General features: G+C 39.5%; 1 protein-coding gene across 3 annotated transcripts in view; it reads right to left on the reverse strand.

The window, feature by feature from the left end:
* Positions 1–15,869, reverse strand: part of LOC143738312 (NACHT, LRR and PYD domains-containing protein 3-like) — a 43,710-nt gene extending 27,841 nt beyond the window's left edge. Inside the window, exons 1-2 of one of the 3 annotated variants that reach the window (XM_077230420.1) lie at positions 15,684–15,838; positions 13,562–13,624 (exon numbers count right to left, since the gene is read on the reverse strand). The gene's annotated coding sequence lies outside the window, so the exon portion shown is untranslated. Of the gene's footprint in view, positions 1–13,561; positions 13,625–15,683 lie in introns of all 3 variants that reach the window. The other 2 variants (XM_077230419.1, XM_077230417.1) reach the window with 2 other exon arrangements.
* Positions 15,870–26,276: the final 10,407 nt, after the last annotated feature.

Genomic DNA, 26,276 nt, shown 5'->3' on the forward strand with positions numbered 1-26,276 from the left:
GGCTCATTGGGAGCATGTACAGGTTGAATAGGAGTGGCGCAAGAATTGAGCCTTGAGGGACTCCGCATGTCATGGATGTCCACTCAGACTTATGGTGTCCTATACTCACATAATAACCTCTGCCTCCTAAGTATGACCTGAACCATTTTAGGACTATCCCAGAAAGCCCGACTCAGTTTTCCAGCCTGTCAAGAAGTATTTTGTGATCGACAGTGTCAAATGCAGCACTGAGGTCGAGTAGTACCAGCACTGATAATTTGCCTGTATCAGTATTTAAGCGAATATCATTTATTATCTTTATGAGCGCGGTCTCTGTACTGTGGTGCGGTCGGAAACCAGATTGAAAATGGTCAAAGTATCCATTCGAGCTTAAGAATTTGTTCAGCTGATTGAAGACAACTTTTTCAATGATCTTGCCTATGAAAGGAAGATTTGAGATCGGTCTATAGTTGTTTAATATGGTCTTATCCAAATTGCTCTTTATCAGGAGGGGCTTGACAACAGCAGTTTTCAGGGAGGTCGGAAAACTCCCAGAGAGAAGTGAGGCATTTACCACTTCCAGGAGATCTGCTTCTAAGCTGTGTAACACATGTTTGAAAAAAGATGTGGGAAGTGCATCAAGGGCGCAGGTTGATGTTTTTAGTTGCTGTACGGTTTCTTCCAAAATTTTGCCATCAATTTCTTCGAAATCAGACATAGTGGCTACTTTCTCGTGCTGTTGTCTGATCTGCCTGACCCCAGCGCAACTCAAGGATGAGCTGATCACCTTTCTGATATTATTGATTTTCTCAGAGAAGAAAGAAGCAAACACACTGCACTTTCTCACTGAGAGCATTTCACTGGGAATCTGGCTTGGGGGGTTTGTCAGTCTCTCTACAGTAGCAAAAAGAGTGCGCGTGTTGTTTATATTGCTGTTTATAATATTCGAGAAAAAAGTCTGTCTTGCTTTGCTTAGTTCCTTATTGAAAGCATGGATGCTGTCTTTGTAGATGTTATAATGGACTACAAGTTTTGTCTTCCGCCACATGCGCTCTGCTTTTCTGAATTGTCTTTTCATATTTTGCATTGCTGTTGAGTTTCTCCAAGGTGCTTTTTGTCTGCCACTCTTCTTCCTGACTTTCACAGGAGCAATATCATCAATTACACTCTTAACTTTTGAGTTAAAAGAATCAAGGAGAAAATCAACAGAGTCAGCAGATATGCTTGGTGTTAAAGATATAGCCTTCATAAATAGTACACTAGTGTTCTCATTTAAGCATCTCTTCTTGACAGACACATATCTAGCTTCAATGGCAGGAGAGATCAATATATCAAAGAAAATACAAAAATGATCAGACAGTGCTACATCCTTAATAACAATTGATGAAATGTTTAGACCCTTACTGATAAGTAAATCTAGAGTGTGTCCGCGATTATGTGTGGCTCCATGTACATGCTGAGTCAGATCAAAAGTTTTTAAAACAGTTTTGATTTCTTTTGCCATATTGTTTTCTGCATTATCTATGTGAATGTTAAAATCTCCAGCAATGGCAAAGCAGCCAAACTCTGAGGAAATTGTTGATAACAGTTCTGTTAAGTTCTCAGCAAAAGCTGGAGAGTATTTTGGAGGCCTGTAAACAATGATAAGTAAAATGCGTGGAGCACCTTTTAACACAATACCCAGATACTCGAAAGACGGGTAATTCCCAAATGATATTTGCTTACATTGATAGACATCTTTGTAAAGAGCAGCTAAACCTCCGCCTCTTCTGACAGCTCTGCAGACACTAATAAAAGTAAAGTTAGGAGGGGCTGTTTCATTGAGGACTGTTGCACTGCAACTTTCTTCTAGCCAAGTTTCATTTAGCAACATAAAATCCAGGTTGTATGTGGTTATTAAGTCGTTGACTAAAAGTGATTTATTTTTAAGTGAGCGGATGTTTAAAAGTGCTAACTTAACAGTCTTACTTTTTGTCCCCACAGCAATCTTGGTATGTCGTGTAATAGGCACCAGATTAGATGGGTTTGCTGTACGGCTTTTGAAGGCCTTAGACTTTCTATCATGTATGTAATCGAACAGCAATAGAAAAAGATACAGGCACACTGGGTTCCCGCTTGTTCTGTAAACATTTGAGAAAGTTATTGTTATCATAGCGGGGACCCGACACATATCACTGAGAGCTGGTATCAGTTGTTTTTGGTTCACCTCGAGCCGCTGGAGGAGGGTGTGGGCCCTGGCGCTGTGGCAGAGGCCGAAGAGCTCTCACAGGAGGAGGGGGAGGGCGAGCTGGGCCCGCAGTCTTTGGTGGTTGTGGGGCCTGGCGTTTTTTGGTTTGTATCTGGGGGCTCGCAGCAAAAGAGTGGGATAGTCTAGTTCCAGCATGCACCAGTTGTTCCATGTTCTCTGAGAAGCACAGAAGTGGAGATGCTGGAGAGAGTGATAATGTTTCCGGTGAGAGTGATTTTTGCTCTGGTGTTATTGGAGGCTGTAATATGCTGTCCTGGTTTCCCTGGCTGTTTTCCAGAAAGTCGTCCTTGGGTGCTGTATATTGGAGCAGTGCTGGTATGTCACAGTCTGTCTGTGGTGAGCTCTGTGGGCAGGGCTCAGCTGAGATTGTGTCCGTGAGCAGAGGTTGTTGTGGCTGAGTGGTGTTATCACTGTCCTTGTGTGATGTGTCAACCGCATGTCCATTCAGGGGCTGAAGTGAAATCCTGTGGTCATTCATACTGTATCCAGGTGTGTGTGTGCCATTCAGGTTGAGTGGATTGGCACACATTGCAGAAGGATGACGGAGGGAGAAGTAGATATTGTCCTTTAGCACTCTTGAACCAAGTTTGTTTGGGTGGTGGCCATCCTGTTGAAACAGTTGCCTCTGACTCCAGAAAAGATTGAAGTTGTCAATAAAGTTCACTCCTTTTATATTGCAGGTTTTTTGCAGCCATGTATTAAGCCCAAGCAACCGTGAAAACCTGTTTGTTCCTCTTGCTGGGAGTGGTCCACTGATGAATGTTTGAACTTTCAGTCTTTTAAGTGTTTCAAAAAGTTCATTGAAATCCTTTTTAAGAAGTTCCGACTGCTCTTTATGAATATCATTCTTCCCCACATGAATGATGAGTCGATTTGCAGTGTTATGTTTAATCAGAATGTTCTGAAGTTCCCTGTTTACATCAGATGTTGTTGCTTGTGGAAGGCAGCACGTTGTTGTATCCCTGCTATTAATGTTTCTGATTACGGAGTCGCCCACTATCAGAGTCCTGGGCTCGGCTGCACTGTGAGCAGAGTGCCGCTGTCTGCTCGACCTTGAGCCCCAGTTAGCATCAGTGTTAGCTACTGGCTGATTCTGTCTGTGTGCGATCACATTCATCAAATTTGGGGATTCCTCATTCATTAATACTTCAAATCTGTTCTCAAGATGTATAGGCGGTGGTAGGAGACCAGTGTTTGTAGTCCTTGTCAGAGCCGTATCTGGGGTAGAGGATGCTACTGCAGTAATATGTGATGCTCGTGACAATCTGATGTCTCGAGTGCCTTTGGGTCTCGCACCCTGTTTGTGCCATCGATTAGTAAAACGATCGGCTTGTTTCTCTACACTCAGTATGGCCTTTCGAGAAGCACTAGATTCATGGGACTCACCGGCTGTATGCTGAGGACGTCCATGACGAAGCTCTGTTGTGTGTTCCGTCTGGTTTGGTGGTCCCGCAATTAACTTTGTTTCAAGAATTGCAATCCTTTGTAAAAGTCTGTGGCAGTTGGAGCAGCAAGTAGATTCCAGAGGAGGCATTTTCTTATCCTTATGAATGTAGGCAGTTTTGTTTTCTCTTCCCCGGAATGTAAGCTTTCAGTGGGAGGCTGGTCGAATAAAATAATTCTGCTTTTTTTTGTAGTAATCCAAACGTTTGAGCACTGTGCTGATTTGCTGAAGTTAAAATTAGGTGATAAAAGGAGATAAAATATAGAAATATAAAAGCGATAGAGCAAAGCGCGTAGCAGTAAGCGAGAGCGTCCGAACAGTAGCTGAGCAGGAAGTAGAAGCTACCCTAAACCCACCCCTAATCCTGCCCATCTCCACCCCTTGGATCTTGATCCGACTCCTCCCCGTGGATTTCGTGTACTGCATTGAGGTGCTACTGGGCAAATTTGCTTATAGTTTCTATAATTAGCCAAGCACATCTATGTTAAATAGGAATACATTGTAGGAATAATGTTAATCAAGCTGACTAAATCACACGACTGGGCAGCCTTCACACTCACAATAAAAAAATACAATATAATTTATAACAAAGACAACCTCATTATACACAGGAAATAATATTACAGATCTAGACAAATTGGGTTGCTATAGTTAAAAGAATGCCATGAACGATAATTTAGGCTAGATGTATTTTTCAAATTTTTGGTCACAAAATATATATTTTTTAATGACCCAAGTCCGTTTTGATGACTTTCCAATATTGATAAAATGTTAAAATAATAATAATGAAAAATTAGTAGGGCTACGCCAAAATGTGTAACATTTATGTAGCCTACAAAGGAATACAAAAGCCCCGACATAGAGTTTTGACGCAGCTTTAATCTCCCTTTTGGTTATTTCAATACTTAATTGACGACAGAACATAACGTTACATACTCGTAGTTTCTTTTGCGTGATACAGGGCGCGCCGCATTTGCGCGTGATATTGAAGAGTTGCGCACCGCGAACACATGGCTGACACGACAGGAAAGTTTGTTTTTCTGAGTTTTACTTAAATAAAGCCTGACAACATCTCATCTGACAGAGGACTGTGCGGAGGTGCTGACTGCCTTATTTATTTATTTATTTAAATTGCTGTGAGATTGTTTGCTGTTGCGCGCAAATCCTGGAGATATTCTACGATAGGCTGAACAGTGAAAACACTCACGTGGTGCGTCTGTGTGAGACAGATTTCAACAATCACCAGTCAGAGACAGCAGCAAAGCCAAAGCACAATGAAATAAGGCAACTTATGATTTCGGGGGTTTACATAACGTTAGGCTATATTGTCAGGTTTCAAGTCAGTCAACTTTTCAAAATACATTCGGGGCTACACTCAAAACATTCGGGGCTGAAGCCCCGGTAAAATCGGCTGACGACGCCCCTGCCGAGGACCTTGGTACTGCCTAACCAGATTCATGATGGGGAGAACAAAGCACTCGGAGTCGGTTACGAACCTGAAACTGACAAACTTCGGTTACTGACGTCTATCAACTCCAAGAAAAGAGGAAAAATGAGAACGGGAGTTAATCTGAGCATGGAGGATGTCAGGGAAGGAACACCAGACCCCCTTACCCGACGCATACTTCTTAGCCAGATAGCCGCATTATATGACCCGGTTGGTCTTGCTTCACCAGCCAAGCAAAAGGGAATAATGTTGGTTCGAGAATCATTCCAGGAAGCTGGTAGGGACAACCCACCTAAAAATACATGGGATGCCCCTCTCTCATTGAAACTTCGAGAAGCGGCAATAACTCTCTTTGAAAAATTCATAAGACTGGGTCAAGTAAAATTTGTGAGAAGCCTTATGCCACCTGGAGCTAAAGGGTTGCCAATAGGGATCAGGTTCTCAGATGGAAGCGAATCATCCTATGGGGCTGTACTTTATTTGAGGTGGGAAACCAGCGATGAAGTTGAAGTGAAGTTGGTAGAATCCAAAGCGAAGCTCGCGCCTCTTGACTTGCAAGGAGATGTAATCAAATCGGAGCTCTGTGGTGCGGTGTTTGCTACCCGCCTAAAGAAATACTTTGAAAAACACTGCCAGATCCAAGTCAAGCAATGGTTTCACTTCGTGGATAGCCAAACAATGCTAGCAGCCATTCAAAAAAGCAGGTATGGCTTCCAGACCTTTTTTGCTAACCGAATTGGTGAAATTCAGAAAGCTGGAAATGTTGAAGATTGGAGGTGGATTGAAGGCAAAAGAAATATTGCTGACATACTTACCAGGGGTGCAACTCCTGAGGAACTGGGCGAAGGGACAGAATGGCAGCAAGGACCTGAGTTTCTGAAAAATTCCAAAAGTGACTGGCCTATGAAGATGGCTAGTGAGATTGTACCCTCTGCTAGTGAAGATGTGGGAAAACTTCAGCGGAAAGCCTTCTCAGCAGTAGTTACCAGGGTTCAGTCTAAAGAAAAACAAGACCTAAATAAGCTTGACAAATCGACATCACCAGCTATCCCTGGTATAACATCAGCAGAATACAAGCAGAAAAGGCCTTGGATAATTGGACTGGTGCGTCTGGTGGAACCTCAACGTTACAGTTCTCTTTCCAGACTGTGTGGCTCTTTGGCCTGGACTCGATGGGCTACAGAAACCTGGCTGAAAAGGTGTCAAGCACCAAGTGGGAGGTGAACCATTCAATCCTGTCGACTGAGAAGAGAGCACAAGCATTCCGAGATCTGGTCTTCGCGGCCCAAGATGGCTGTCAGTTTCTGGACTCAACACTAAATCGCTTGGTGGTCCACAGGGATGAGGCCCCATGGATACTTCTCTGTGGAGGACGAATCCAGAGCTGGAAAGAAGATAGAACAGCTGTTCCTTTAATTCCATTCCGTTCATGGCTCGCAACACTATTGCCAAGAGAAGCTCATAACGAGAACCATGAAGGTGTTGCTGCCACGCTTTTGCGTACCAAGAGGAAGGCTTGGATTATGCAGGGTCGGAGGATAGTGAAGAAAGTTGTAAATGACTGTATTATATGTCGCAAAAGAAAAAGTAAGATGTGCCAACAGATGATGAGTGACCTGCCGCCAGAACGATCACAGCGTGCTAACCCATTTGAATATACCACACTTGACCTCTTTGGCCCTTTCGAGATCAAGGATGCTGTCAAGAAAAGAACAGGAAAGAAATTTTGGGGCATAGTATTCTGTTGTATGGCATCAAGAGCAGTTTATGTGGATCTAGTTGACTATCAATCATCTGAAAGCTTTCTCCAAACTTACTTTTGCTTTGTAGCAATGAGAGGCCATCCCAGAAAATTATGGTCAGATAGGGGAACCAACTTTATTGGAGCTAAACCTGCCCTACAAGACTTGCACAGGTACTTGGCGACCGTACGGGAAGTATCCATAGAGGACAAAGCCGCCAAGAATGGGACAGTGTGGGCATGGAACTTTCACCCGGCTGACGCACCACATCGTAATGGGGCTGCGGAAGCTGCAGTTAAGCTCGTCAACAGAGCCCTCACTAGCCTTGGAGGTACAACTCACTCACTCACTTGGGGTGAGCTCCAAACACTCTTCTACCAGGAAGCTAACCTCACAAATGAAAGGCCGATTGACGCCAGAGCACAAGAACAAGAAGACTCTGTAGAGTATTTGACCCCCAATGCTCTGCTTCTCGGGAGGACCAGGCAAAGTGGTGATACAAGAGAAATTGACTTGTGTACCCATCCCTGGCGCCGTCTCAGGTCCATCCAGATTGGTGTGGATATGTTCTGGAAGAAATGGAGCGAACTCGCCGGACCTAACTTATTCATTAGACCAAAGTGGCACCGGACCCAAAGGAACGTAGAAGTTGGTGACATTGTTTGGATTGCTGATCAAAACGCATTACGAGGGCAATTCCGTCTCGGACGAATCCAGGCCGTGTACCCTGATAAAAAAGGACTTGTGAGAGATGCAGGTGTGTGTAGGCCTTCCTGCCTCCCAAATAGGTGGGCAACTGAAGAGGAACCCTCAGCAGCCGACGTCAGTCATCCTACGGAGAGATGTGAGAAGACTGGTAGTCCTCATTCCTGTGGAGACCAATGACTCTTAGAACTTTATGCTTCTTTCACCATCACTTGCACTACTATTCAAGGAAATGGATAAACCCGACAGAATACTATGTATCTTTTAGTGGAGGTGTCTGAACAGAGTCAATAATGGTTTTATTCTTTATGATGATGAAAAAAATAATAATTTTTTTTAATATATATGTAAGCCTGTGACCGCTTGGAATCACATGATTACGCGGTCAAGTGGGAGGTGTTGCGCTCACTACAGCACGGGGGTTTAGTAGAGACAGAACGCAGGCTAATAGGTGGGAGGTTCACGTTCCTGATTGAAGGAGGGACCAGTTAAGGATTGAAACGCAAATAAAAAAAAATGAAAACGAGATCTTAAAACGGTGTGTTAGTATGAGCATGAGAGATACGCAGAAGCAAGAGTTAGTTTGCATGTTGTCTTGTCGGGAGAGATGCGCCACCGGTAAGCTGCTGTTTCATAATGAAACGATTATTGAAATGCGGGGAAAGTTTGTCTGTGCAACCATTGTGCTACCGCGGCATATGCGCGCAGTTTGTGTGTAGGTAAATGTTGATGAATGTTGCCGTGGGAACACTGATAAAATCTCTTTACAACCAAATGTTTAATGTTGTTGTGTTAATAGTATTTGTGGTAATACTTAAGTAAATGTTTGGATTTGGAATAGTTCACTTTGGTATGAGTTACTTCCTGGGTTGCGATGCCAGATGGGAAATGTAGTTTGTCGTCTTATGTGATAATGAGTTACTATGCTAAAGCGTCACTATAAAACCACACTCACTAGATTCACTTTGGGCCAACACACTGAGAATATCTCTTTGATTTTAGAGCGATTGGTTTAAATTATAATTGAATATTGGTGAAAATATTGTATGTATGAAGCTGTTGCATTTCTGTGTTTAATGTTTATGTTTGAATAGTCATTTAGATTGAACACTAAATTATATTATAATATTTATAAAGAATGTTGAGTAATATATTATTCCATAATGTTTAGTGGAATTTGTGTGAATTTATAGTGTGTTATGTAAGTGGTTATAAATCTTGTCATTTACATTGTCTTTTTATGTCTATAGGTTTATAACCTTTTTGTTTGTGGACTGATCAACTATATGTGGAAAGAAATAAATCCAAGTAAACAAAACCACAATGAGTTATGAAAACGTGTTCTCTCCTGACGCCTGACACTTGATTCGATTTAAAAGGCGTTTGTCTGTGAGGTGTGATTTGGCCTATGCATGTTTACTAGGGTTGCCAAGGGGGGTTACTGGGGGGGGGGGGGGGGGGTTTGACATGCCCCCACAGAAGAAAATTTTGAAAAATAACCCCTGAAATGATGACTTTTGGTTGATTTTGTATGCTATCATACATTATAGCATATTATAATACAACTTATTAGGCCTATATATTTATAGAATAGCAAAGTAGGCCTAATCAATATACAAGACTGAACCACATAAGCCCCTTTCACTTATGTGTGAAATAACACATTTATACATTTGATACAAGTAAAACACATTTTACTTGTAAGTAGCTAATAAGCAAACTATAGACGCTGCTGAGACATTATCTGTCACATCGATGTCACGTGTCTTTACAGGATTTTTACGGGTTGTGTGTGAACGCACTCTCTGATTCCGGAAAATCACTGGCAGTGTGAATGAACCAAAATCAAACGAACCCGGGTCAAATCCCAGGTCACTTTATCCGTGTATTTTCCAGAATCTCTGTGTGAAAGGGGCTATTGATATATAAATTGCTATCATGATCATTTTGCCAACAATGAACCATGGATTTGTTTAGTTTATAATACGTTTTATTTTTTACTTAAACAAATACAACATATAACATTCAAAACTCATCGGCTTAGACTGTATTTGAAGAAAAATAAACACAACAGTTTTCTGTAGCCTTGTGCAAACTTATTCAATAGAATTAGACTTCTAGAATGTTCTTTCCAGTGCAAAAAATATTATTTTTAATTTAATTAGACAACATTTTAAGGAAGTGTAGTGCAAATATCTTTATATAATTATACTTCCATTATAGTTAGCTTTCTTTTCGCCGGCTGCTCGGACTCGGAGGTAGTCATCCCGCTGTTGTCAGGGGTGGTGATGGCGCAGTGGATAAGACACAAGCCTTTGGTGTGAGAGACCCGGGTTCGAATCCACTGTGAGACACCAATGTGTCCCTGAGCAAGACACTTAACCCCTAGTTGCTCCAGAGGTGTGCGACCTCTGACATATATAGCAATTGTAAGTCGCTTTGGATAAAAGCGTCAGCTAAATGAATAAATGTAAATGTCACTTGTCGTCATCATTGCTACTATACGTGACTCACAATGACTAACGACCAATTAAAAGGGCATTCTCTGATGATGTTCCAAGATGTTAAAGTCCCCGTAAACCGGAAGTTGCAAAGACATTTCTCCACTGTTGTGACGTATTTCCGAGAGAAATGGAATACTAGATGGGGTAAAATAGTGGGCGTGCCTTTTTTCCAACTAGCACCTGATTGGATCTAGAAAAGTAGGTGTTTCATTCAAACACACAGGCATTCTGTCTACTGTCAGTTGGAGGGGCGTGGTTACGGATGTTAAGCAGACACCAAAACCGTCAAACCTACGTCATCAGGGAAGGTCCTCCAATGCAGAGGGGAGGGGAAATTTCAGATTTTGATTAAAGATTACGAAGCCAAAAAAAAATTTGGTGTGGATTGACTTGCATGGATGAATTGTTCACCACAAAACGATCAATTCAGGCAAACAAAGTAAGTATGGTCAATTTTGAATTCATGGGGACTTTAAAAACGCTATGCGGCTGATCATAGACAAACGGGGAGAAATTAGTATCTACCGCACCGTCGGTTTTTTTCTTCTTCTTATCATAGCCTACAAATGTCTTCGTTCATAGTCTGTCTGACATATATTAGAAGCTATGTGTCTGTCATAGATTTTCACTGAATTGATTCCTAAAAAATACGGAACTAAAAGGGCGTTCCGTATCAGTTCAATACTGAACAAGACTTTTATGTGTCAAATACGGGACGATTCCGTATTATACGGAACGGTTGGCAACCCTTACACATATGCTGTAAATTCTGAAGAATCACAGACATCATCAAACACAAAAGAAACCTGGAAGTGAAAGAAACCCTTTGTGGCGAGCAGGACGAGGCCGAGGGACGTGAGGGAACGGCGCGAGGCCGGTGGCGTGAATGTTAACAAACTACACCTGTGAGACACACCAGCTTTAACATTATAAGGTTACACAGGAAATCCTTCTTAAGCGTTGATAAACAAATTGATGCTCTGTTTTTCCCGTGTCGTATTCCTCTTTTTCCAGCTAAGCTGACTGCATCATAGACAACATCTCTCACCCCTGCATGAGACTGTGTGTCCCTGACCAGTTCTTGTGATCAACTTTATTAATCCCTGGGGGGAAACTTACATTCACAGCAGCACAACAATAACAGTTTGTTTCCATCGCAAATCGTTTTGGCTGAGGGCAAAGTGAAGTTTCATAACTTTATATATTTAGACTATTTAACTTTAACTTTGTAGCCTATTAGAGAGCTGACTTTTGTTTGACTGAATTGTTTGCTTTATTTCTCATTGTAGCTTCTTATACGCTACTTATACTTTTATACAGGATATTATTGATCATTAAAACTGACATTTAACAAAAAGAGACAGCTTGTAATTTTATTTTGTAGCCTATATATTAAAATATATAGAATATTTTTTATATTTATTTTACTATACATTCTCTTCACTGTATGTAGGCTACATGACAACCCTATCTCTGTTTGTTAAATGTCAGTTTTAATTATCAATAATGTTTCATATTTTTAAAATGAAAACAAAAAGAAGCAGGGTTGTGTTTTATATTTCGTGTTGTTATAAATATATGCAGTGAAGAATGTACGCGTTGCCTTAACCACATTTTTGTGTGGCCATTAATATGTTTAAGATGTTTTTTAAATGAATAGAGGCCGAGTGGTGTTTTATAACATATTTCGTTTAATTGTTGACGAAAAGAGACAGAGTTGTTTTTATACCATATTTCATTTTATTGTTGCCTACAATTAAAGAACGCTGAGTGTTTCGAAGTTCTCGAGTCGAACTTGGAAAGTCCGAATTACCAAGGACGCAAGTCCGAAGTTTGCATACTTGGTATTGAGAAACGGCCCGAGACAGTGGCGCCTCCAGAAATTTTTCATAGGGGTGGCCAGATGGGGCCACTTAACATCTTGGGGTGGCACACCAAAATTATAAACCATAATTTCAGAATTTTATTCTACTGTTGTAGTAAACCGGCCTGTAGAAAACGATCAGAAAGTCTTAAGGAAACTCCTACTGATATACTTTGGTTTATTGTGTTATATTTAATGTTACTAATGATATTAGTAGGGCCCTACTAATATATATTATATTATATATAATGATATATATTATATAGATATGATATATATATAAGGGCCCTCGCCCCGCGGCAAATTTCGAGATACTTACATAATTGTGATGAATTTAATCCTTTTTAAGTTATTATTTTGCAGTGTAAGATTACAGTTAACACCTTTAAATATTACATAAATGTATTATGAATTTTTAGTAAACTTAATGAGTGTAAAAATCAGCAGCAAAAAGTAATTCTTGAAAAAATTTGCACAGTAATTTTTATAAAATCTAAATATGTTAATAAAAACAAATTACTATTAGTTCTCTTATAAAATTCAATCAGGCAATCATACATTTCACAATTTTATATTTATATATTAATGTCAAGAATTCAGAAGTGCATATGAAGAGTTCAGATGCAAAAGCCTCTAAGTGCCGTTTGAAATGTTCTGAGTGATAATTTTTATCAAACTTGTATATTTAAGTTAAGTAATTTCACTTAAATGGCAATGAAGATTACCTATTAATTGTCATTTAAGTGAAATTACTGAACTTAAATATTCAAGCTTGATAAAAATTATCATTCTAGAAAATTTCAAATGGCAGGCTTTTGCATCTGAACTCTTCATATATAGCCTACACTACAAAGAAATAATATACAATTAAATTATGCTTATTTTAAATGTATTGAGCAGGCTAGGTATAACAAAATATATTGGCTTTTAATAATATTTCAGTGCGCAAACCCATGATAACATGAAAAACAGAGCGTGTATGCGCATCGCGGGATACTCCAATATTATCTGTCTGCAGTCCCGGAGGCTGCATTTTCAGGACCCCACTTCTAGGACCGCATTTCTAAGACCCTAGTTTTTTGTGACAGCGCCACCTACCGAGTCGAAGAACCGCAGCCCCAGGAACGCATTTCCAGGACCCTAGTTTTGGAGGACCGAAAAAAGTGCCACCAATGCAATATTTCCACCCAGTTTTAACTACATTAGAGTGTTTTTTTTTCTTTCAAGTTTTATAACACCCAAATACTACTTTCTTTATTGCAATTAAACCAGGTTCCTAGGAATGTTGAGAAATTATTGGGTCTAAGTAGCATATAATAACTCAAGTAAAATAAACAAGGAATCATTTTATAGTCTTTTCAGTCACTATGGACCACATTTTCAAGTACAGAGGGAAGACAAGGATGACTCTGGGGATAGATTTAAGATTTTGTATTTTACAAAATAATATAAAACACCTGAACTTGAACACACAAAATATTTTACAAAATAATATATAACTGAAATTGAACACACAAAATATTTTACAAAATAATATATAAAAACTGAAATTGAACACACAAAATATTTTACAAAATAATATATAACCACTGAACTTGAACATACAAAAAAACAAATTTGATCATGACCTGAACCACATAGACAGAACTTCAATGGATGGACAAACACATGGACAACATCATCACTGACTCCTAAGAGAGAGAAAGAGAAGTGATTTAAATAAGGAACATTTAGTTGACCATGTTCTACTCTCTAATTTTAAATTTCATATTTAAAAGATCTTAGTTACCACAGAGTAATGATAATGATAAAAATAATGATATCAATCTCCATACCAATTAATTTTCATAATACAATTATTGCATACTGTTCAAAGATTTGAAAAAAAAAAAATGATTTTGATGTTCTCGGAACAAAGGTTCTAGAAACACTCATGTCGTTTCTTGAAAAACATTTTTAAGTTAATTTCATAAAGATAAATAGACATAAATTTGGCCTAAGCCTAGTGCTTAACCAATTTATTTATTTATCTTTTGTCATACTATTGCCTACCCTGTGTCCTTGATAGCACTTCATATAGAGTACAGTATACAGTAAATGACACAATCTAACACGTGGGATTTCAATTATTATAATGGCCTCTCGGATATGTCTGACTATTAAAATGTCATATGTCTCAACCAACTTTATAAAACCATGTCAAAATGAAGAGACGTACACATAACATGTATTGTGGGTAACGTTAAACAGGCTGACTGTGAGCACGTGACAGTGAAAAGATTAAGATTATTTTAACTGAATTAAAATGGAAAAACAATGAGTAATAAACAAGCTTTCAGAACAAACATGCTACAGTTTATTGTGCTGTAAATAAGTCAACACAGGCTTATCATGCAACAGTTCCGTTAAATGAACGTGCAATTCATTTTCCAGCATTAGAGGCTAATATATGATGGCTATGCATTCAAGACTGTTTAGCAAATCACCAGCACGTTGGCAACGTTAACTTTCCAATGAAATGCATCAAAATTGTTTTTAAAGTTAAACAAATAAAAATTGATTCGCATTTGATACTCACACTCTGAATGTCATTCATCTTCGCTGGTCCTCTAATTCGATAGGTGGCGTTGTCACTAAAAACCTAGGGTCCTAGAAATGCGGTCCTAGAAGTGGGGTCCTGAAAATGCAGCCTCCGTGTCTGCAGGCAGATGCTACTCGGATTCGCGGGTGCAGAATGATGTGCTCAAAGCAACATGGAGTCACAGTGTGCAGCACTGCGCTGCATAAGTGCGCATTTAAAAGTTCACGTCACAAAGCGAAGAAATGTCGAGCGCGCAAATCCTAGTGCGATTTGTTCCTTTGTTTCACAGTTTTAAATTCCAGTTATTGTGCGTTTGATGCCGATTCATAGTCCTTAATGTGTGTGATCTAGCAAGCACACGGTAGTGAGTCGTTTAAAAACAGCAACAAACTCCAACAAAATAAAGTAATTTTATGCAAATCTACAGCCTTTTCTCTACAGATCATGCATTATAATGTGAATATATCATATTGGAGAGAGTTTTACTGTGCATCCAAGAGGCGCGCGCGCTGTTTGAATATGAATGGAGAATGATTGACCGCCGCAGAGGAGGGAAAACGAGTTTCCGTATACTTTAATGATGTAAATAGACTTCTGTCCCTCACATTAAGCTATGGAATGACTTCAGATGACTTTGTCACCCAAACTGACGTGAAAAAAGCGGAAGGCGCCGAAAAGCGCGCTGTTTGCATCCCTGCTTGTCAAAACGTGGCAAAGACACATCAAAAAGCTGCTGTAACAGTATACTGTAACCGTTTGGCACTTAAAAAGCACGTCACGACACATAATTCCCCGTCTTCTTTTACTAAAGAATATTTTTGACTTATTTATGAAATGCATAACTGATGCTACTAAAATATTTATACTGGCCACCCCCTGGTGGCGCCATTGCCGAGAGAGGAACAGACTTGTGTTTATATGTTATGTTTGGTTTTTCTTTTGTAGCCAGCAGTCGTGCGCGAGGGGCTGCTGATGTATAGTTGTGTTATTGTATTTATTTTATTTTATTATCATTAAAGTTTTTGAATGTTCGCCGGTTCCCGCCCCGTTCTTCCCACAACTACGAACCTTATTACACCCTTTATTAAAGATTTTATGTCAAACAATCAATCACTTAAAATGTCCTCCAGAGATTCATATTAATATGAGACAGTCATACATGAACTCACCTTGATCAAACTTTTACAAGATATCAGGATCTCAAATCCTCCAGCTTCAACATTATAAAGATACACGGAAATTCCTTCTTAAGCGTTGATAAACACTTTGATGCTCTATGTTTTTCCCGTGTCGTATTCGTATTTTACCTGCTTAAAATGGCGACAGGAGAACTTACTTTTACTTTCTTTTACTTTACTTTTTTTTAGAGAGGGAGGGGTAAACAGAGACGCGCGTTCACGAGAGCACCACGACGCATTCGTGTGAGAGCAGACGTTGTTGCGTGACCGCGCGTTAGAGATTCATATTTTCTAAATAAAGTGGTAAATCACGTCGTCAGGGCTCTCAAGTTTTGAAGACAGGTAAGAGTGACACCCAGCAGTTTGACACTGTGTGGCTTCTGCGCTCTTTATGCGGTATGTGTTGGGGAGCTGAAGCACTGAGAGCGAGAGAAAGAGACTTAATAAACCGGTAAAGAGGGCCAGCTCTATCCTGGATTGTCCTCTGGACACCATCGAGGAGATGTTATCTAAACTGACTTCATCATAGACAACATCTCTAATGCCTGCATGAGACTATGGCTCCCTGACCAGTTCCTGCCATCAACTTTATTAATCCCCTGGGGGAAACTTACATTCACAGCAGCACAACAATAAAATCACTAAATAGAAAACTTACAACTTTCACAACAGCAACAAAACTTATTCTCCAGTATCATTTTCGCAAAGCATTATGATTATACACAACCAAGTAATCCTAGAATATAGTGTATCATCTTGTATAACACTGGTTGTAAATCTCAGTCTCGGTCTCTTCGGCGTGTGTGTGTGCGTGCGAGAGAGGGGGGGGGGGGGGGGGGGGTATGGGGCGGGGGGGAGTGAGCATGTGTGTTTGTTTGTATGGCAAGCCGTTTTAACTTTTATTAATTTCCAGTGTACAAAAGGCCCGGATGCCCTTAAATGTCCTGGACGATTTCGACCAATCACAGCGCACAAGGTTGCTATAGTGACATTCGTGCTGAGGCGAAGTGTGAGGGAGAGAGAAGATGCATCGCAAATGTTAGTGGAAATGCTCGACAGTTTCAGTTTAGTTAATTATTACGATTATTCAGCTGGTATACATATACATTGAGTTGCTGTGTGCGTACATGCCAAGTAAGTTCATATTTCTATGTTTGTTCCGTTGGTACTCTGTAACTGAATACAGAAACTGTTAGTCTATGTTCATCAGCGTGAGCGATAACCGATTAGCATAAATCTGCTTGTATTACTTCCAATTCAGTACCTTTTCGGAGTTTCTGCATGTTACTTTATGTTTATGTATTAGACATTATGTTATTATTGGTTGTATGGTTACTTTGGAGATGATGATTATCACGCGGCGATCAGCCTCTTATCCTGAGCATATGGCATGCCTAGTTGAACATTTATGTGCTATCAGCGCCTCCTTGTGGCGACGTTTAGAATAATTATACTGTCTGATAGTACTCCGTTAATGTGTTTGTATGTAGACTGAATGCTGTTAATAAAGTTTGTTATGTATAATGTTTATGTATGCTAATATTTATTTATTTCTTTGTTTGATTTGTTATAGAACCACACCCACATACCCCATATGTAAATCTACCAGCTCTTCAGTAAATAAGAGAAGTTTGAACTCTGCTTGGTGTGTCTGTTCAACTAAGTGTCAGCTTATACAGTTCTGACAGACTGCCTGCTGCGTTTCACATCCATTAAAATTAGTCTACCATCGAACCTCTTCATTTCATCCAGGATATGAAATCCTGATATCAACAATTACATCTTTAGTTAAAATGCTCATTCCAGATATCAAGAATTGTATTTCAACTAATAATAACTATAATTCTTGATTTTTTATTTGCAACTTTTGTATTTGTATTTGACTTTGACCGAACCGACGACTTGACCGAACTAGTTCGACAAAAACGTGCACTAGTCGACGACTTCGCACGACTAGTTAACTAGTGAAGTGCTGTAACTGTCATACATGTTGACTAGTAAAATTGTATTGCTTCACTAGTTAACTAGTCCTGCGCAGTCGTCGACTAGTGCGCGTTTTTGTCGAACTAGTTCGGTCAAGTCGTCGACTAGTTCGAAAAATTTCGAACTAGTTCAGTCAAAGTCCTTACTAGTTCGGCTTTGCACTGAACTAGTAAGACAAAATTCCTTCTACTAGTTAACTAGTAAGAACAAAATCAGCCTTACTAGTTAACTAGTCCGAAAATATGTGTGTAACTAGTTAACTAGTAAGGCTAAAAGGGCCTCCACTAGTTAACTAGTGGATGTTTTAGCTCTTACTAGTTAACTTGTAAAACATTTTTTGCCTTACTAGTTAACTAGTAAGTTTAAAAAAACATGCGTCAACTAGTGCTACTAGTGGACATTTTGGCCTTTACTAGTTAACTAGTGCAACATTTCTCGCCTTACTAGCTGACTAGTAAGGTCCAACATGCGTCAACTTGTTAACTAGTGGACATTTTAGCTCTTACTAGTTAACATGTAAAGTGCTTCATGTGGTCCACTAGTACTACTAGTGGACCACATGCAAATGGAGAAGGCGGGACAAGGATTTTGATTGGTCAATGTTCAAAGAGTGTGCTAGAGATCCTGAAAGGGCCAGCTCTGAATTGTGATGACTTAACAGCTTCAGGGGGATATTTTATCAGCTTACCGTGAATAAAACGTTATGTTTGATTAAAGGCAGAGTCATTAGGCTACATTACATTATTCAGGTCTTGCAGAACTACCGTCTCTTAATCATAAAACTACAATCTCACAAAAAACCCAAATGTAGTAATTGGCTGCTTCGCTGTGGCCTAAAATGTATTAATGTGTACAATACTTTGATTGTTGAGATCAAAACAGACTATGCAAGTGCATTCACATGAAAACACAAGTGAAAAAACTATAGGCTATATTTAGAAGACTAATTAATGCTATTATTGCAGCACTAGCAGGATCTGGACTGTCTTCCAGAGAACAGGTATATTGGAAAGTCAGAGTTTGCTGGCCCTGAGATGAGGGACACTCAGTTCAGTTCCAGAAAGAGGGGTAACTTTGTGAACCTAACCTGCCCAATATCAGGTTTTATTCAACAGACCCTGAGTTCTCTTCCCTCTTACAGGGCCAGACAAGCTGTTTAATATCCTCATTCATTCAGTCCCAGTTGAAGTGTGTTAATTAGCAGAGGTTTACTGTTTGTCAGAATCTACATCCTGTTTGCATATTAGTTTGTCACTCAGTGTTACTGCCTAACATTGTACACTCAAGGATTATCTAACGTTTTTGACCCAACATTCAAATAGTCTCAGCTCAGAATAAAACCTCTGCCTGTCCTTTTATAACATTGTAACTAAGGGACTGTGACTGAGTGAGCAGGACAGAAGTGGAGCTGAAAAATGTAGTTTGAAAGTGAGTTTTTCAAAATTAAATATGGTGCATAGTCTGAACATGTTTTAACAGCATTTCATGAGAATGTTTAAATGTACTACATTTGTTAAAGTAGCTGAAATAAAGTCACTAAATGCTGCTGAGGTAAGATACAAACAGATCAAAATCTGCTGTATTTTAACCTCAACGTCTTTTCAAGGTAAAATCAACACATTAGATCAGATTGTGAGTTGCAATCATGTCTCTATTTCTCTGATCTATATATTTTTAAAATCTGCAACTATTCTCTTCATCTTCAGTAACTGCCTCTTTTGTTTTGTCCCCGTCAGACACCTCCCTGTGCTTTTTGTTCAAAATGTGTGTCTCACATTGGTTTCACCTAAAGCATGGGTTGGCGGCCCATGGGATAAATAGATAGCCTACTTTGATCGGAGCTGGTAAAAAAAAAAGACCTAGATATCAGTCATGAAAACAACAGTTACTCACATAATCATTTAAGTGATTATGCCTACAAAATAAAAGCGTGAAAATGTTTTTGCAGCAATGCTTTATTTCGAGTTGAATTGAGAAGCGCAGGACTTTCCTCTGCCTGGAGATGCTGGGGAAATTAAAATAGCATAATGGATGGATCAGTCACTGGGTGTCACGGCACGCACACAAAAGGGTGATAGTCCAAGTGCAGTTTATTTAGGGTAATCCGTAATCATTAACCCAGGAACAGGCAAAAGGTCAAGGTCCATGTAAGCAGTCCAAAAACAAGAAATAAAACACTTAACCAAACCAAGACAGACTCTGGGAAGCGGGTGACAAAATACAAGGATCCCAGAACAAGTGATAAAACAGACAGGGTATAAATAGACAGACACTAACAAGGTGAGTGGGAACAACTGAGTGTGATAATGAATAATGAGTCCGACAAGGGTGATGGGGATTGTAGTCCAATAGTGACTGACACCTGTGAGGGAAGAGGATCTCTTGTGGCTACCCAGGGGACATCACCCAAACATTGTGACACTGGGAGGCACACACTCCAGCACATGCTTTATTGCGAGCATGTGAAACAGTATAGCCTAGATAATTTGTTGAAGAGGGAAAATAAGACATTAGTACAAGGGGGGACTGAATACACTACCCTTTGAATGAAAGGCCTGTGTACCACTAATTGAGCTAATCGGGAACCCAACAATAGCTTGTAAATTATCAAACCTATTTGGCCAACCCCTGACCTACATCAATATCATTGAAACAACAGGACAATAGCAGAGATACCGCAATATATTCAGCACTGTTAGACCTTAACCCCTTACCAGTCGCCCCCCTTTTTGGCAATCGAGTGCAAAATGACATACCCATAATAAAATGGTTGTTGCTAAGGAGTCCTTCTGACTATACACAAAACCAAGGTATCATTTAAAAGCTAACACTTGACAGTTTACTGTGAAAAACTCAGAATTGCTCTAGCAATTACTAATAGAGAGATAAAGCAGCTCAAAAACAATGCACAATTTTTTTGAATGTAAAATTCGGGATCACCAGGGATCCCTGCGGCTCAAGGGGTTAACATAAAGCATTCCACTCTTACAACTCCGTTTCAACCCATTCCTTTCTAACACCTGCTTGATGACAATAACAACATTGCAACAATTCACTACCACATCGGAGCCTAAAGGCTAAGCCCTGCCCCAGCGAGCTCTCCCCGCGAGCGCTATTGCCATTGACTGTTTATAAAAAGGCTGTTGCAGAGCTGAGCAGCATTATCCCCGCCCGCGCGAGCAGCTCCGCTCAGCGCTGTGCAGCGATTCCCGAAGTGTGGAGCTGCCTCTGGGGGCTGAGTAAGATTTTTTGTGGAAGTTTTCATGAACTAAAAACCTAAAATTAAAAACATTCCTTTGAAATGTAGGCCTAATCTAAAAGAAGGATAAATGCCCAAGAAGTGAGGGAGGATATGGGATGGGGGAGAGATAACGGCGGGCATGGGTGCGTCTGTCTGTGTGCGCGTGTGAGAGAGAGAGAAATTCTCTCCGTTTATTATTCTCACAGCAAGGCTAACGAAGTGATTATTACCAAAACTTTGTTTTCAGCTTTGTTATGGCAAGGCTAGCAGACCCAAGTGCAGGACTAAGAAAGGGAGGTGTTACATAAAAGAGACATAGGCCTATTTATTGCTGAGTAAAGGGATCGGATATTGAGCAGGTGAAGAGCGGCGCAGAGTGAAAATAGATGTGAGCCGAACCGGGTTGAGGGCTGCTTAGGCTACAGAGCAGGGGAAACCATATCTGAGAGTCCAGAGTGAGAGAGTCTGCAGTGGCAGCGCAACTAAATCTAACACGTTATTATGCAAAATTCACTTTTAACTGTTATTATAGCGACTAAATGCTCTTCTCCAACAACCGGCCTAATATAATTATTTAAATGTGTTAATTATGTTATTGTTTGTTTGTGGTAGCCTGCAGTTTAGGCCTAGGCCTAATTGTTAATTTTAAAATGTAGGACATTTGACTGTTTTGATCTGTAATGAAATGAAGCAATTGCAAAATTATTAGTAATATTAATAGAAATAATAATAATAAAAATAATCTTTATTTGTAGAGCACTTTTCAAAAACAAGTCACAAAGTACTTTAACAAGTGTAAAAAACAACAACAATAAAACAAAAAAAATAGACCTTACATGATAAAAGCAAGAAAACACGTAAGAGACACGTTTAAGATAAATATAAAATATATAAAATAGAATAAAATAAAATGGGATAAAATAAAGTGAGAAAAAATTTGGAAAGGCTCTCTTATAAAAGTATTTTTTCAGAAGGGACTTAAAAGAGTTCACTGACTTAGCCAACCTGATTTCCTCGGGCCCCGACTGCAAATGCTTTGTCCTCTTTAGTTTTTAGTCGAGACTCTGGAACATACAGCACACCTCTGTCCGAGGATCTCAAGGTATGTGGTGTGTATGGGACTAAAAGGTCAGAAATATAACAAGGTGAGAGGCTATGAAGAGCTTTAAAAGTGATCAATAAAATTTTAAAGTCAATTCTAAAACATACTGGGAGCCAGTGTAATGAAGCTAAAACAGGGGTAATGTGGTCGTATTTAATAAACACCATAACTTCCACACTACTGCTGTCATCACTCAGTTTAAAGTGATCCCACACAGCTGAGGACTGGAGCGTTACCTTCACTGCTGTCAGGCGTGCAGGGAAATTTTTTATATATGTGTATATATATATATATATATATATATATATATATATATTTGTAGAGAGAGAGAGAGAGAGAGAGAGAGAGAGAGAGAATATTTACAGTAGCCTATATATACAGTATAGCCTACTCCATGGAGCAGAGAACCTGCGTTTCTGTTTTACTCACCAACAATACAAAAGGAAAAAAACATAGAAAAACCTTGGTGTGTCCAGAGTTTAAAATATGCCCGCTACCACCCCCTTATTAGCATTTTGTGCAACTAGTTAACTAGTCAGCATTTTTGCTTTCACTAGTACTACTAGTAGACATTGAGCATCACTAGTTAACTAGTAAAGTAAAAAAAACAGTTCAACTAGTTAACTAGTGGGCAATTTGGCTTTCACTAGTTAACTAGTAAGGTTTAAAATGTTTTTACTAGTTAACTAGTAAGATCTAAAAAAGCGTCATTTACTTAACTAGTAGACATTTTAGCTCCTACTAGTTAACTAGTATTAATTTTTTTGCCTTACTAGTTAACTAGTAAGTTCCAACACGTGTCAACTAGTTGTCTAGTTGACATTTTTGGCTTTACTAGTTAACTAGTGAGAGCCAAAATGCTCACTAGTTAACTAGTGCAGAAAATTCCCGTCCGTTAGTTAACTAGTAAGCCGAATTTATGTTTGACTAGTTAACATGTTAAAGGTTTTGCTGCTCACTAGTTAACTGGTACGCCTTTGTGCTTTACTAGTTCGGTCCATATGGCCACTAGTTCGTCAAAAAGCCAACTAGTTGAGACTTTTGGTCTACTAGTTCACCATTTTGTCGAACTAGTTTGAACAAAAGTCTTACTAGTAAGATGAAATAAATGCATACTAGTAGGATATCGAATAAATGCTCAAAGGGCTTTCCATACATTTCAACTAGTGACAATTGAATTCTTGATATCAAAATTAAAGGTTTTTACAAGTAAGAATTGTATTTCTGATATGTGAAATTGGAATTGCAACTAGTAAGAAATCAATTCTTGATATCAACCTATGGTGACATTTCACTAGTGAAAATACAATTACAGATATCAAGATTTATAGTTTTTACTAGTTGAAATACAATTCTTGATATCTAGAATGAGCATTTTAACTAAAATGTAACTGTTGATATCAAGAATTAGCATTGTTAATAGTGGAAATGTAATTTCTGATATCAAAAATCGCCATTGTTAGTAGTATAAATCTAATTCCTGATATCAATAAATTTTAACTAGTGAAAATTGAATTGTTGATATCAAGAATTCATATCCTGGAAATGAATAAAAGTTAAGCGCCACCACACCTTGATGCTCATGACAAGAATAGTAAGGATAGTTATCCTTATTGAAGTGAATTAAGTTTAAATCGCCGTCATGCATGCATAAATGAATGAATGATATTTTTGCTGTTTTAGACATAATACTCCACGATGATCACATTACACAAAACTGAAATTGCACGTCAAACCTGTCAATATATTTTGAGACCCCCCAAATTTCACGAATCACGTTTTCAAGGGAGCCCATATTATTAAGGGGGGCCGAGCTCCCCCTAGCTCCCCCGTAGTTCGCACCCTGGCAACACACACACTCTTTAGCAATACTACCTTAGTAACTCTATAGCGACACTAACTCTGTAACATACCATCCTGAATTCCAAAAGATAGAACGAAATCATTATAAAGAGGTAGGGTACCATTCGTTGAGTTTTTGCAGTGATTATATTTAAGTACCAAACAAGTAACATCAAATGTATTCACCCTCCATAACAGCACATAACATATTTACATATCAGTTCATGTTTGTATGATAGAAAAACCTCACTTCTTCTCTGCTTATATCCGCATCCTCACCCCTCAGAACCGAGTACATCAGCCCATAGTGTAGCGGAAAAGCAATAGTAACAGTGAATTCAACCTAGAGCTGTTACAACTCTATTGCGGTTGACCAGAGCACTGCAATTACTTCTCACATAAACTACAATCAAATGGATATCCCCACACATTTCGCGTCTGTCCTCTGCGCTTTATTCATCAGAAGTGCGCAGCTGCACACACGCACAGCTTAGAAGGAACATTGTTTGTAGTTATTTGGATTTGTGATTAAAAAAATAAATAAAAAGTGAATACAAAAAGATTGTGATAATTTGTGATTAAATCATGTAAAAAAAAACATTTTTCATTTACTGAGTTTTTTATACAAGATTTTATCCCCACTTCTGTAAGCATCCTCTGCATGACGAAGGTGTTTGAGTTTCCCAGTAAACCATGGTTTATCATTAGTGAATGATAAGAATGTCCTGGTAGGAAGCAATGTATCCTCACAGAAACTTATATATGATGTTACAGTATCTGTGAGCTCATCCAGATCGGTGGTAGCAGCTTCAAAAACAGTCCAATCAGTGCAATCAAAGCAGGCCTGTAGATTCTGCTCTGCTTCATTAGTCCATGTTTTAACATGTCCTTATTACAGGTTTAGCTGATTTCAGTTTCTGCCTGTAGGTCGGTATGAGATGAACCAAACAGTGATCAGAGAGCCCCAAAGCTGCCCGTGGGACCGAGTGATACGCATTTTTTATTGTGGTGTAACAGTGGTCCAGTACATTACTGTCTCTGGTGGGACATGTAACGTGCTGTCTGTATTTTGGTAGTTCACTGGAAAGATTGGCTTTTTTATAATCCCCAAGAATGATTAAAAGAGAGTCTGGGTACCTTTGTTCCGTTTCAGATATTTGTTCAGCCAGCTGTTGTAGCGCCGCGCTCACACACGCGTCTGGAGGGATGTAAACATTCACGAGAATGACAGAGGAAAATTCCCGAGGCGAGTAGAAGGGTTTACAGTTTATGAAATGTGCCTCTAAATTAGGAGATCACATCTTCTTCAGTGTTGTTACACCTGAACACCAACTTTCGTTAATGTAGAAACACAATCCAACACCTCTCGTTTTCCCCGTTAGCTCCGCGATGCGATCCGCTCGGAACAGCTGGAAGCCCGGCAGATGTATTGCGTTGTCCGGTATGGCTTCACTCAGCCAGGTTTCAGTGAAGCACAAAGTGCAGAGTTTAAAAAATCCTTGTTGGTGTGGGTGAGGAGAAGAAGTTCATCCGTTTTGTTAGGAAGGGATCGGAGATTCGCGAGATGAATACTGGGGAGTGCAGTGCGGAGGCCGCTCTCGCTTCCCGCGTTTGCGTCTGAACGCGCGTTTGAACAACACCGCTGCCCCTCCGACGATAATGTCCAGCAAAACGTCCAAATAATCAAAAACTGTAGAAAAGGTTTCTGGTGTGTGTTTCCTAATGTCCAGTAGTTCGTCTTTGGTGAAACTGATAGGAAAAGAAGGACTAAACGCAGAACAAACGAACAAAAACGATTCAACGACCATTTCAGTGAAAAAGGCTGCTTTATTCAGAAACAAACAATGCCATGACAATCAATGTCAATTATTGCTATTTCAAGAGTGAATCCCGCATAAATGCGTATGTAATTCCCGAAACTTTGTGTTTACGTGGCCATTGGTCCTGGCTGGCGGCATGAAAAACAAGTTTTATACAAATTCTGATTGGAAATTAGAAAGCATAGAAAGCACACAACGGTCGCTCCCTTTACTAAAAAGCTGTTATCCATCTCCGTCGAGATCTCTAGCACTCCCGTAGAACCAGGACTATTAATAATGAAAAAAATAGAAACTTAAACCATATCTTTATGCACGATGCCTGTGTGATATATGACTTTGACTTAAAAGTCCAGCATTACTTGGAGAAGCTGGGGATTGAATCCAGGACCTCATACATGCGAACCATGCGCTCTAACACTGAGCTACATCCCCTGCTGTGGCAGATGTGTTTCTCTTGATTAAACAATATCTTTATGCACGATGCCTGTGTGATGTATGGCTTTGAATTAAAGTCTAACATTGCTTGAAGATTGAACCCAGGACCTCATACATGCGAAAATAAGTGTGTTCTTTTTTTTACTTACATGTATCTTTAA

The sequence above is a fragment of the Siphateles boraxobius genome, unplaced genomic scaffold (genome assembly GCF_051911475.1).
Source record: "Siphateles boraxobius isolate OS27281-9 unplaced genomic scaffold, OSU_SipBor_1 143, whole genome shotgun sequence".
Lineage (NCBI taxonomy): Eukaryota > Metazoa > Chordata > Actinopteri > Cypriniformes > Leuciscidae > Siphateles > Siphateles boraxobius.